The sequence below is a fragment of the Caretta caretta genome, chromosome 2 (assembly GCF_965140235.1).
Source record: "Caretta caretta isolate rCarCar2 chromosome 2, rCarCar1.hap1, whole genome shotgun sequence".
In the NCBI taxonomy this organism is placed as follows: Eukaryota; Metazoa; Chordata; order Testudines; family Cheloniidae; genus Caretta; species Caretta caretta.
In genome coordinates this window covers 18,275,628-18,289,728 of record NC_134207.1, presented here as the reverse complement: position 1 = coordinate 18,289,728, position 14,101 = coordinate 18,275,628, and the positions used below count along the sequence as shown (strand labels likewise).

General features: G+C 44.1%; 1 long non-coding RNA gene across 1 annotated transcript; it reads left to right on the top strand.

Moving 5' to 3' along the window:
- Positions 1-636: 636 nt before the first annotated feature.
- LOC125632844 (uncharacterized) lies at positions 637-13,704 on the top strand. The gene is made up of 3 exons (XR_007355423.2): positions 637-768; positions 8,668-8,779; positions 10,793-13,704. It is a non-coding gene; the product is annotated as an uncharacterized LOC125632844 (long non-coding RNA).
- The last annotated feature ends 397 nt before the right edge of the window (positions 13,705-14,101 follow it).

Genomic DNA, 14,101 nt, shown 5'->3' with positions numbered 1-14,101 from the left:
CTAGCCTCTGCCTGTTTGCGTTAGGTATTTACTTGGCCTTTCTGACAATAGCATCAGTGACTGTGACATATACAAAGAGAATTCCACAGTGAACACTGCTGTTTGCCTCCCCATATTCATCAGCATTGCTTACTGTGTTTTTGAGGTTTTCTTCCACTATTGTGGGAAAATTTTTGCAAAAGGGTGAGTCATGGGCCGCCTGCTTAAAAATGATCATGCTTGCAAGCGCATACCCTTCTCTCTTCCTCTAGGTGGGTCTAAAGGCAAGAGGAAACTTTGATTGGGAAAATTCTTTATCTCTTGTTCTTGAGGGATCAGCCAACAGAACCATCTGGATGAGTCATGGCTGGAGAGGCTAACTCAGATATAACAAGTCCTTAAAGATGAAGAGCTGGTCCTTGAGTTGCCACCTGAAGTGACCTGGAAGCCAGTGGAGGGTATGAAGTTCTTGTGTGATAAACTCTTGATATTTTTTCTGGATGCTGTGTTCTGCACCAGGCTGAATTTCTGTGTTGTCTTCACCTTCAGCCCCAGATGAAATGAGTCACAGTAGTACAGTCTGGAGGCAATGAAACCATGTAATACTGTGACAAGATGCCCATGCAAGAGGAAGTTGTGCAGTTTCCTGTTAAGCTGAGATGGAAGAAATCACTTCTTAAAACTGCTGCTACCTGGGGATGCGAGTTTAGAGATGAGCTCAGTAAGACCTCAAGACTTCGTCCTAATTGATGACAATTAGGTGGAGGGCAGATGTCTTTGACTGGGGAAGTGAGCACCACTTTTGTTTTTCCTTTTCCAACAGCATCACTTAAAGTTGTGTCTGGGTTCAGTTGGAGCCAGTGGCTCTTCTTCTGGGTGTTGGCCTCTTACAGGCTCAGTGCTACCTTAAGGACTTCTTTGATTATGTGTTTTGAGATGAAATATAAAGCTTGGTGTAGGACAACATATTCTCTGTAAAAATAAATTAAAAAATAAACCAGATTTAAAGCAAACAAAACCCTCAACCCCCTATCAGGCTGTATATAATACAAATCACATGACCTTTTACTGTTGAAACCTTCCTTCATTCTCTCCTCTCCTCTATTCAGCCTAAATTAGCTCTTCAGAGAAGGCACCTTGCCTCATTATGCCTGTAATATGCTGTCAAGGCTGATTCCCTACTCTGGCACTTCAAGTGCAGAAGTGGGGCCCGCAAAGATTTTAAAAATTAATACTTGCCACTCCATGCCTGTATTAAACTCCCAAGGTTACAGCTTTTCTCTGACCTTGGTTTGGTAAACGCTGCCACCACTCAGATGCAAAACCCCTTTTTGAACCAGAAAGGTGCACTTGGGAATTCTTTCCTGTGGGGTACCCTCAAGCCCTTTCAGCCCCCCGCCCCCCCCGGGAAGAACTGAAAAAGAAAAACAAAGAAAATCAGCTGTTGCCACCAGCTAATGAAACACCATGTGCACAAACCTCTTAGGACATCAAAAATCCAATCCAGTTCTTAAAAAAGGTAAATTTTATTAAAACAAAAAGAAAGAAAATACATCTGGAATTTAGGCTTTTGCTAGGTTTTAAAAGAGCAATTCTAAAAATTAAGCACCCAAAATAGCTTTCTTGAGGGTTCAACTTAAAGGTTACAAGCAAAACAAAAACATCTGGGGTTAGCCCAGAGGAGTCCACAAGCCAATAAGAAATAAAAGAAATAACCCTAAGCGCGTCTTCTTAGACATTCCCTGATTACTTACATATTTGGGGTTTCAGATAAGTAGGGTTGAGATATGATTTGATGCTTTTTCATACCTAGTTTTAAAGCTTTTTACAGCAATACTGCAGCCCTGTCCTGTTCTGTCCCCTCTCTCTGGAGAAGAGCAACAGACACAAAGGGAAAGTTTTTTCCCCATTTTAAAAAGTTCTAGACTTCCCATTGGCTCTTTTGGTCAGGTGCCCACTCCCTTTTCTTTACTTGGGGGACTTTTTAACCCTTTACAGGTAAAGCAAGAAGAAAACAGCCACCAAGAGGGACTTTATAGCTAACTGGCTGGCTGGGTGTTCATAAAAGGGAGCTACCCTCCCACACCCTCTTCATTTATCACATATGCCATGCACACCTATGATACTGCTGTAACCAATAAATAATAATCAAGGCCCTGGATAGACTATAATGAGCTTGACCTAAATTCTATGGCAAGGCACCTGGATTCTGTGGTACTCCTATGCAGCAGAGTAGAACGTCTGTAGTCACTTCATATCCTTTAAAACGGTGCAGGTTTTGTTGAATTATATATTAAAAAGAATGCAATCAGTACAGTATTTCTTGTCTTATTTAAAATACGGTTATTTTAGGCTGCCCAAAATGTTTCACTTTTCATTTTCAATGTGCTGTAAAATTTTGTATTGAAACCACATAACTGCATTGCAGAAACTGTAATGAGGGAAGCTGGAGATTTTGGTAGCAGGATAAGGGATAACTGAGGCTTTTGGTAGCTGGAAGATGCGAGAAGCAGTTTGGGTTTGTGGGAGCTATGCATTATCATGATGTTTCCATTGGTCCATCATAGATATAGTTAATAATGTTGACATTTACAATGGCATCATTAGGTTTCAGAATCAAGATATCAATGCAAGTAATCTGATAGCTCTGGATTGGTTCACATTTGAAATGTTTTTTTCTCAACCGCATATGCTAGAAATTTAATTCCTTTAAAAATTAAAGTTTAGGTTATGAAGCCCAGTTCTCTGAGAAGGGTGGATTCTGTGGTATAGCCCATGGCCACGTAACTGCAGAATACCCAGGGTACTTATCACTGTAATGCTCACAGCGTATTTCGTATTTTGCCCCCAAGCACAACCTGGACTTTTTTATGAGAGTGGAATTAAGAGATTGGATTGAGGTAGAAAGTTGGGATCTGGATGTAAAGTTTCCTCAGAGGTGGTGCTGATGAGGCAGGCAGGGGTGCTCATTTGATTCTCCTCTCGCTCATACTGGTTTTACATCAGTGTAACTCTAATGACTACACTGGAGTTTCTTCCTGATTTACACCAGTGTGAGTACCAGGACAATTAGGTCTCAAATTTTCATTCACCACAGTGAGTCTCTGATAATCATGTACTGCAGTAGTCAGGCAAGGAAGCTGACACTTAAAAACTGTCAAGGACACACTGGGCACTGCATAACCTTGTAGAACTCTGCCTTGCATTCTCCCGCCTGGTTTATTTTGGACTTCACTGTTGCCAGGACGAATTGCACTGGGATTATTCAATTTCTAAACCAAATGTAAAACCGTAGAATAAATTTCAATCCCAGCATTGTGCTTATCAGAGGCAGCACCTGCTGTTAGATGTGGTTTCTGAATGACACCCTTTTGGCTTAATGTGTATTCAGATGAGATTGAGTTATTTTCTCTTATTTCCCACTATGAAAAAGTGTGCTTGAGGAAGAGAATGATGGAACATGTTCCTTCAAAGGTGTATGTCACGTTTCTGCACTCCAAAGGGCCAAGTCTACTCTGATTGCACTTTACACAGAAAGAACTGAGAAATAGGCTTCTTTCTTGCTGACCATTTCATCCAGTTTTCCAAACTCTTCTTGTGTTGTCCCTGCTCTCAGATGTGTCCCTTTAGTTTTTTTTTGTAAAGTGGTGAAAGTGGCCAATACTTCTCATGCATGTTGTTCTGATTAAGGCACAGACAGCTTGGATTTGATTCTTTTTATTTAAAGATTATGCCCCGATCCTCAAAAGTATTTAGATTTCTAACTCCTATTGAAATCAACAGGAGGTAGTCATATTGCAAACATAGCCTCAGTTGACAATTTTAAGCTTTTCTTTACGACTGCAAGGAATAGGAATTTTCTTTCTTTTGTGGCATGAGATGGATTATTCAGCATATTCCCCAGCTGCAGAACATACAGAGCCCTGGTTATTGCTGTGGGAGGAGGAGGAAGGGAGGGTTATGAAAGCAGAGGAAGCAACAGCCATGTTGGGAATTGTGGAGAAGTTGATTCAAAACTTAAAAGTTTTGATTTCAGTTCAGGCCTTATTCATTCCTGAGCTGAACTGCTCATCCCTTCCTCTGGCACTCTTCTGCATGAATGACAAAGTACCATGCAGACTTTCCCATTTTCTTTCACAATTTTCCATTGACTGCTACTGAGTAGGAAGGAATTCCAAGCTTTGTGTCATCCATTATGCCCATATTATCTATGTATGGAAAAAAAAGATCTCATTTCCCATCTGGGACATCTCTATTTAAAATGCTTCCAAGCTCCTGATTACTGCAGCTCTCGAGGCATGCATAGTTCCAGATATTTTCTGTAACTACACTATATATTCTATGATTCAGTCTCATGAGATGCACAAAATTTTCCATGGCAACTGCAGAGATCCCATTCTTCTTAAAGATACATTCACTAATAGAAAATGGGAAGTTGAAAGAGATAATATCAAGTAGTTTAAGGATATCTAGAACAGGGGTGGACAAACTACGGCCCGGGGGCCACATCTGGCCCTCTGGGCATTTTAATCTGGCTCTCAAACTCCTGCCAGGGGGCAGGTCCGTGGCTTGTCCCGATCCGGCGCTCCAGCCAGGGAGCGGGGTCAGGGGCTTGCCCCACTCAGTGTGGCTCCCGAAAGCAGGGGCATGTCCCACCTCTGGCTCCCATGCATAGGGGCAGCCGGGGGCTCCGCATGCTGTCCCCGCCCCAAGTGCTGCCCCCGCAGGTCCCATTGGCTGGGAACTGTGGCCAGTGGGAGCTGTAGGGGTGGCGACTGCAGAAAGGGCAGCGTGCAGAGCCGCTGGCCACGCCTCTGCATAGGAGCCAGAGAGGGGGACATGTTGCTGCTTCTGGAAACTGCTTGAGGTAAGCGCCACCCGGAGCCTGCCCCCCTGCCCCCCTGCCCCCCTCCCACACCCAAACCCCCTGCCCCAGCCCTGATCCCCCATCCTGCCCTCTGAACTCCTCGGTCCCAGCCTGGAGCACCCCCCCACACCCTGAATTCCTCATTTCTGGCCCCACCCCAGAGCCCTGACCCCCAGCCGAAACCCTCACCCCCTCCTGCACCCCAACCCTAATTTTGTGAGCATTCATGGCCCACCATACAATTTCAATACCCAGATGTGGCCCTTGGGCCAAAGGTATGCCCACCCCGATCTAGAACCGGTTACAGGCTGGCTGGCCATTTAAAGCCAACTGGGCTCAGCCTTGCCCTGAGCTGAAGGTGAGATAATTCATAAGGCCAGCTGTGAAAGCGTCAGGAAAAAGACTATAAACAGAGTGCAGAACTCAATTAAGGAGGAGGGACCCAGGATAGCATAACAGGGAGAGTTCTCTCTCTGATCAAGGCCTGGGGAAGCCAGGCTGGAAGGGATCCACAGGGCACAGGTTAGGGTCCTTTGGGGGAGACCATGAGAGAGGGCACATAAGGGGCAGGAAGATCCCTGAGGTAAACTGACAGAGTCCCTGGGTAAGGGAGTTGGGGGTGGAGGGAGAAGGAAAACCCTGCTGGACAAGCAGCAGCAGGGGAGGAACTGTGCAGGGCCCAGCAGTGGGGGCAAAGCAGAATACTTTAGAGTGGCCCACGAGGAGCAAAAGAGTATTAGTTTTAAGATATAGTTGGACCTTTCATTACTGCAGAAGGTCTATTTGACTCAACTAGAGAACTCCTAGAGAGAGAGAGAGACTTATGTTGGGAATGGCCATTGCAGGGTCAAGAAAGTAGCGACCAGAGGTGCTGGAGACAAGGATCCCTCGGAACACCATTTCTGGGCCTGAAGGGGGCACCCGAGAGTTGAGGGCACACTGAACCCTACCAACACAAAACACTCCACCACACATACAATTCTCCCCCCGGGGAGAGGATGAGAGGAAGAACAAACCCCATGTGGAAGATGATATTTGCGCTGCCCCGTGCTCTACTGGAAAGGCATTCAAATGCTACGATGAGGAGAGCAATGTAAGATCCTATGTAGGACAGAACCAGTTGGGTAAAAAAATTAATTTGTCCATATTTCAACTTTCCCACTTATCCAAACCAAATCTATGAACCATCTTTAAAGCGTGTGTGTATATATATACAGAAGCTGGAGCTATGGAGCTGAGCAAAGGAGGTTGTGGTTTTCATTTCTCAGCCTAATGAGTGTATGTATATATAAGAAATGAAAACCTGTAAGGGCATCTTCCCAATGGTTATCACCACCCCACCAGTCCCCATCAACCCTCTCTACTTTAGAATATCTCCATTAAAGCTAACGTCTTCCATGAGGCCCATCAACATTAACTCACCTACTGCATTAGATATAAAAACAGCATTACTTGAAATGCATGAATTGTGTACAACACATTGTGTGTCACTTTGTGTTTGTTGTCTGTATTTGATTTCATTAGTAAGATCCATGGGGCAGGGATAGTGTCTTCTTCTGTTCCTATCGGGCTCTGCGTACACTGTCAAGCACTCAGTAAACAATAAATAGCAATGATAAAGGGGCAGCCACGCCAGGATTATTGCATTATATAATAAATATCTCAAGACCAGAGAGGTAGTGACAAATGGGAGGGAAGTTCAGAAAATAGCAACAAAATTGGCAAAGGGACCAGAAGGAACTGACTTTTGATGAAAAATCTAAGTATTGTTGTTGAGAGAGGATACAGAAGGAGCATTGATAAGTCTTGAAATACATGAAGGATGAAAAATGGAGGGAGAAGAAATTGTCGGGTGGGACATGGAAGACTATCTAAAAGACTTAGAATGAAATTGGGAAAACCTTCCTGATGATAAGAGCTGTTAGTCTATGGAATAGTCCAGCTCCCAAGGAAAGTGGTAAAAGTCTCTTTGCTTGGGGCATATGGCAGACTTGCCAAAACACGACTAGACTGTGTACTGTAGAAAGCACAGTTCTCCACTGATTAATTCATTCTGTCTGTCCAACTTTAATGTGGAACCTGCATCGGCTGATGTCCTAACAGGTGTGTGATCCTTGAAGCCAAACCTCCACTGATTTCAATGTGACAGGTTTGGGTTCTGAGTCTATTCCTTCTCTCACACCAACCAGATCCTATGAATATAAAGTTCTCCACACTACCTGTACCAATATCTCCACTTGGATTGGGAGGGAGCCATAAAATAAAACCCTACGAAAACAAAACACTACACTGAACACACAATTCAGCCCTGTGGAGAAGATGAGAGAGAGAATGAACCACACCAGACAGATGCTAGTTATATTGCTTAATGCACTACTGGAAGGCACTCAGACACCAGGGCAGTAAAGATGGCACAAGAGCCTATATAGAATAGACAACTCTAGGCAAATAATTCTTTCTCTCTGTGCCTCAGTTTCCCTCCTACCTGTAAAATGGGGATAATGATATCATAGAATATCAGGGTTGGAAGGGACCTCAGGAGGTCATCTAGTCCAACCCCCTGCTCAAAGCGGGACCAATCCCCAACTAAATCATCCCAGCCAGGGCTTTGTCAAGCCTAACCTTAAAAACCTCTAAGGAAGGAGATTCCACCGCCTCCCTAGGTAACCCATTCCAGTGCTTTACCACCCGCCTAGTGAAAAACTTTTTCTTAATATCCAACCTAAACCTCCCGCACTGCACTTCAGACCATTACTCCTTGTTCTGTCATCTGCCATCACTGAAAACAGTCTAGATCCATCCTCTTTGGAAACCCCCTTCAGGTAGTTGAAGAGTGCTATCAAATCCCCCTCACCTCTTCTGTAGACTAAATAAGCCCAGTTCCCTCAGCTTCTCCTCATAAACCATGTGCCCCAGCCCATTAATCATTTTCGTTTCCCTCTGCTGGACTCTCTCCAATCTGTCCACATCCTTTCTGTAGTGGGGGGCCCAAAACTGGATGCAGTACTCAAGAACTGGCCTCACAAGTACTGAATAGAGGGGAATAATCACTTCCCTCGATCTGCTGGTAATGCTCCTACTAATCCAGCCCGATATGACCATAGCCTTCTTGGCAACAAGGGCACACTGATGACTCATATCCAGCTTCTCATCCACTGTAACCCCTAGGTCCTTTTCTGCAGAACTGCTGCCTAGCCACTTAGTCCCTAGTCTGTAGCAGTCCATGGGATTCTTCTGTCCTAAGTGCAGGACTCTGCACTTGTCCTTGTTGAACCTCATCAGATTTCTTTTGGCCCAATCCTCCAATTTGTCTAGGTCCCTCTGTATCCTATCCCTACCCTCCAGCTACTTTGTAAAACAGCTTGAGATCTTCTGATGAAAAGCACTATATAAGAGCTAAGTATTATTATTACTATTAAATTAAGAAATTAAAAATGTTCAGCTTATGAGGAACAGTAAATAAAACTCCTCCATTTCTGTCCTTCCTTAACATTAATCATGGAAAGTCCTCTACATTCCTTTTGTTTACAATTCATCATTCAAAGAAATAGAAAGAAAAAAACCCCATTTGTAATGATTTATGTGGGTCCTAAATTAAATTAAAAAGTTTGTTTCTCCTTTTGCAGCCACAGTAAACTAAAAATCTCTCCTTACAGTGTGTATGATAACACCCATTTTTTCATGTTCTGTGTGTATATAAATCTCCTCACTGTATTTTCCACTGAATGCATCCAATGAAGTGAGCTGTAGCTCACAAAAGCTTATGCTCAAATAAATTGGTTAGTCTCTAAGGTGCCACTAGTACTCCTTTTCTTTTTAAGAAACTCCAGTCACTGACTAGTGGGAGAATCATTGATGCTGCTCTTGCCCAAGTAAGAAGATGAAAAAAAGCACTAAGCCGCTTCTGTCCAGGAATCTGAAAGCACATTACAGGTAGGAATGAGGTAAGGTAGCATTATCTATCTTTACTAATATGGAAACTAAGATGCACAGAGACTAGTGCATGCTCATTATGTTCAGATTATTCAGGTGTCAATATGGGTACATGTCCAATTTGAGGCTCCAAGGAAATTAGGAGCCTAAACGCTTTTATGGATCTGAGCCCTAGAACCTGGTTTTCAGAGGTGTTGTGTAACTGGAGTTCCCAATGAATTCAGCTAGATTGGTGGATATATATCTTCTCCTGAAATTAGGTCCTATCTATTTTAGGTTTCAGAGTAACAGCCGTGTTAGTCTGTATTCGCAAAAAGAAAAGGAGTACTTGTGGCACCTTAGAGACTAACCAATTTATTTGAGCATAAGCTTTCGTGAGCTACAGCTCACTTCATCAGATGCATAAAAGTGGAAAATGCAGTGAGGATATTTTTATACACACAGACCGTGAAAAAATGGGTGTTTATCACTTCAAAAACAGTCCACAGTATGCATCTGATGAAGTGAGCTGTAGCTCACGAAAGCTTATGCTCAAATTGGTTAGTTTCTAAGGTGCCACAAGAACTCCTTTTCTTAATGGAAATTAGGTACCTAAATACCTCTGAGGATCTGGGCCTAACGTATTTGCCCAGAGTCACACAGGAAATCTAGGGCAGAGTAGGGAATTGACCACGGGTCTCCTGGGCCCCAGGGTAGCACCTTAACCCCTGGCCCATCCTAGCTCAACATGAGCATCTAGCAATTGAGGCACCCCAAAAACTGGACACTTTGGAAAATTTGAGCCTCAGGGTATGTCTATACCGCAAAAAGTAAAAACATGGCCGTGTGTCTCAGAGCCTGAGTCAACTGACTCAGGCTCATGGGGCTCACACTGTGGGGCTACAAATAGCCCCTCAGACAGGAGTTTGACCTCTGAGACCCAGGCCCCTTGCTGGGTCTCACAGAACTTGGCTCCAGCCTGAGCAGGAACGTCTACACTGCTAATTTTTACCCCCTAGCACAAGCACAAGCCCACATCAGTTGACCCTGGCTCTGAGACTTGCTGCTGCTGGTGATTTTTCTTTTTGGCAGTGTAGCCATACCCTTTGTGAGTTGCTCAAAGTCACTGTGATGAGGTACACAAACCCCACACTGGACACCAAGGGGTTAAGAAGGTGATCTGGGCCCAGCTGACCCCGCCCTACCAGACCTGCAAGAGATGCACAGACTAGGGAAGTAGTTAAAGGGAACAGAGCAGCTCACCTGTGGGCAAAGCAAGGAAGAGAACAGACCTTCAATGCTCAGTGCCTGAGGAAAGGGCTGAGGGAAAGCAGGAGCTTCCCTGAAAATAACTGCTTGAAGGTCCCTCCCTGAGGCAAGGGAAGGCCTGATCCTGGAACACCCTGAAGGGGAGGTGTCCCCCTCTCTCATACTAACTCTGTATATTTGTGTTAATTCCCCTGTCTTCCGACTTGGAAATGACGTGGCCAGAGGGCCGTGTCACGGGAAAAGACAAGCCACCACAGAGGTGGAGCAGCCAGCAGCAGGAGATCCCAGTGGCGAGGGAGAGCTGCTATGCCATGCCTGGCCATAAAGAGGCATCAGCAGCAAGCTGACCCCTTCACAGTACCACAGGTGTGTGGTGGGACTAACAATAGAGCCCTGGCATCCTGACTCGCAAGTCTACATGTTCCACTATCCTTCCTTCCACTCACAATGGCTCTACTGCAAGCACACCAAGGGGAAAATTATCGGTGGTTGCTAACTGGAAAATAACACCAGTAGCAAAAGCAATTTTGTTTCAAAGCTTCTAGAACACTGAAAGAGAAAAAGATAAACTATTTAAAACAAATACTCCCTTGCCTTCCATTAACTGGGATTTACTGTGTCCCTCATAACAAAAATGTTTTCCAATAAGCAAATTTTATTTTTTCCTGATTAATGTTGGAATTAAGGTCCAGATCCTTAGCTGTTGTAAATCAGTACAGCTAAGCTATCTGAGGATTTGGCCCTAAAACTTTTTCTCCTCTTTAGGAAATTAAGGAGAGATGATGAAGAAAGCAGCATGTCACGGTTACCAGGCTAGCTGCACTGCTGTCCCTTCTCAGAGTCTCTCTGATGGCAATCCCCACAGATCCCAAGCCTGGAGCATTAACTCTCCTGCAGTGGAACACCATAGTTCACCCATTCTAAGACCAAGACCTGGGTTGCAGCCTGCCTGGTACCAACTGTGATTAATTCAGCAGGTCCAGCTGGGATCAGACCTTGCCAGGCTCTCTCTTTGGGAGCCCATGACAGCATATATTTGCAGTGATGCAGACAATGTCATCAAAACAAAGCATGGTTTATTTTGTACAAAATGTACACTGTCTTAGGGAAGTAGATTTAAAATAACAAAGAGGCCCACACACCCAGTCCCTTACCAAACTTAGCCTCTCAATCCATAGTGCAGGTGGGTCTCTGTCTTATTCCCTATTGCTGAGCTGGGAGAACCAGCCTACACTGTTTGCAGCCTGGCCTCTGTGTCTCAATCAGACTGTTAATTTTTTCTCTGACACATCCTCAGCTCACCCCAACCCCCCTTCTTTTCTGCCAGGGACCTTTTTATCGGCCAGGGCCTTTTGCTCTCAAGCTTGGCCTTGGGAAAGGTACTCCATTGTAGTCTGGATGGAATCAGCTATTATCTTAACTCCTTTGGAGCTGGCTCCTGATAGTCTGTTTTATCTGTGTCATTGTTTTACCTTTCCTAGGTTCTTTAGCAGCCTCCCTTTACAGCCTCTTTTGATTTAACTCTGTGCATTCAGGCAGGGAACAATCCCAAATGGAACAGGGAAACAGTCATACACAATAGTCATAAAAAACAATGCAAACATTTTTCTAGTTTGTGCCATAGCACATGGTCACTTCTGGAGGAAGCTTTGGCTGCCAGGGTCAGTTGGAGAACGTGAGAGTGGGTTTTATTAGTGCCTTTCTAGGTAATCATTTTGCCACTGTTACACTCCCTGTAGCAAACGGCATCTCTTGCCGCTTCCCAGATTAATTAGTGCATGTACAAAGCTCTGCATTAGTGATAAATATTATTACTTGTATTATTAAGGGTTTGCAGTCAGCACAGCTAGTCACTTTGAAGCTTCTCCTCCATCTTGTATTCTGTCTTTCCATACTCACTCTCCTGAACTTTGATAGCTAGATTCTACACTCTGCTGTCCAGGGGGAAGACAGAAGAGCAAGTAGATAGTGACAGGGTGGGATCTCTCTGTAAAGCTAGGAACACTGGAAGAGACAGCTCGGTAGCATACCAGCTCCTATATCATGGTCAATGGAGTAAAGTCAGCCAGTTGTGGCGGGGTGTCCAGCCCCCAGCTATGCTGGCTGGCAGCACCCAGATGCTAAGGTGATGGGTAAATACTAATGGACAGATGGACTATGCTGCTATGCATGCTGTAATCAGCAGCACATGTGAGCCATGGGTGCTTTTCAGACCAGTGCATCTCCCTGTGCGTCCCCTTGTATCTGGCCCTGGAAAGCATGATGCTAGGGACAAAGACGACTGCTACCTCCTCTTTGTGCCTAGCAGTGCTTGTCAGAGCCACATTACTTGTACAAGGCCATGTCATTCTTCATCTGGGGCTAGATCATCCCCCCTGCATTGGTGCAGGCTTGTGTTTGTGTGTGTGTGTAGGGGGAAGACATAAGAAGCCTTTTCCCTGCTTCTGCACCCTGCTTAGGAGCCAGAAATCATCACAGTCCCTGCACCTGAAGCACTGGCCAGAGCAGCAGGCCAGCTGTGCAGAGGGGAGCAGGTTGCACTATCCTCCTGGAATTGGGAAGGTGCGGCTCCCCATCAACCCCTCCACAGCATTGTGTAGGGATACTCTTGGCATTTGTCACCTTGTGTATAGGATATAAACTAACTTGTGCATGAATGTCCTCTGCTAGTACTCATCACCTTCACCGACACAGAAAGCAGAAGGGTGTTTAGCTGATCAGAAACCACGTCTTCATATAAGCCACTGTTATCTCTGATTTTCTAATGGAATGCTGGAAGAAGTGAGGAAGTAGCTACATGACCGGAGGTTCCTCTTTTTGGTTATATAGGAATTTCCTGTAAGACTGGGTTTTTCCAGGGCAATGAGTTATTCACCCTGTGCTTATACATCTGTCAGCCTGTATTGAGAAACTGCTGGGAGAAATAGAGAGAGAATAATCACAGGATATACACTCATCCAGTACCAGAAAGATGGAAGAAACTCATATGAATGTGGAGGTTTATTACTGTCTAATGTGGAGTCTGTTACTATAATTGAAGCTGGGAAATTTGAGATCTGTTTTACAATTCCTGCTGCTTTTAATACATATAATATGTACTGCACAGTACATGCAATGTGTATTTCTTTGGGCTAATTAATGCTATTTAGTGGCCTGAGTGTTTCCATTCTAAGCTTCTATTTTAAGTCCTTCATATCTCTCTGAAACTTTCACCTATTTGGCTAAAATTTTCCCTGGCTGATCTCTCTATGAATTTATTTCAGAAGGTTGCACTCAAAAAATGGATCAGCTGTCTTTGGGTTCTTTATCTTAAAAATGTTGAGAGCAAGAAGGTTGCATGATTAAGCACTCAAAAGTCAGGAAATGCTAAAAATCAAGTTTACCTACACAACCTCTACACAACCTTAACTTTGCCTCTTTGTCTATAAGCATCATGACAGTCTTGAATTGCATCATCACATGTTATACCTCAAATAAAAGACCTGGTGGAAAGCATCTTGTGTTCCCCTGTGGTGCCAAGCGTCATTCACTGCACATTTGGCTTGTGAATGACTTTCATGAACTCTGCAGAGGAAGCCTAAAAAAATTCAGTGGGGGAAAAAAAACTACATTGACATTAAAGATGCAGGAAATACCTATGTTAATGTTGCTTGTTTAACCTAAATGCTTCTCCCTTGTGTGAATATATATGATACAGTCCGTAATGGCTCACATAATAATATAACAAACTATATCATACTATTTGGTTTTGGACTCATCTATACACATCTAGCATGAATGCAACAGGTACTACTGTCAGTTTGCCAGAAAGAGTCTATGGGTGTCACATGAAATGTCCATCGTGAGTTTTACATATAGTATGCTATATATACTTAAGGAACACTGCCCTGCACATGTGTGCTGGCTAAATCTGCCTCCTAGCTAACTGCTTCAGCCCCTCAATTGCACCTAAGGAAGGCCATCTGCTGGTTGAAATGGGAAAGTACAGTACATGGGTGCTGACAAAACTATCAAAGCATATACTGAACCTTGCAGGGCAGAGAGGTTGTTATATGGAAAGTCTAGGTTAAATAA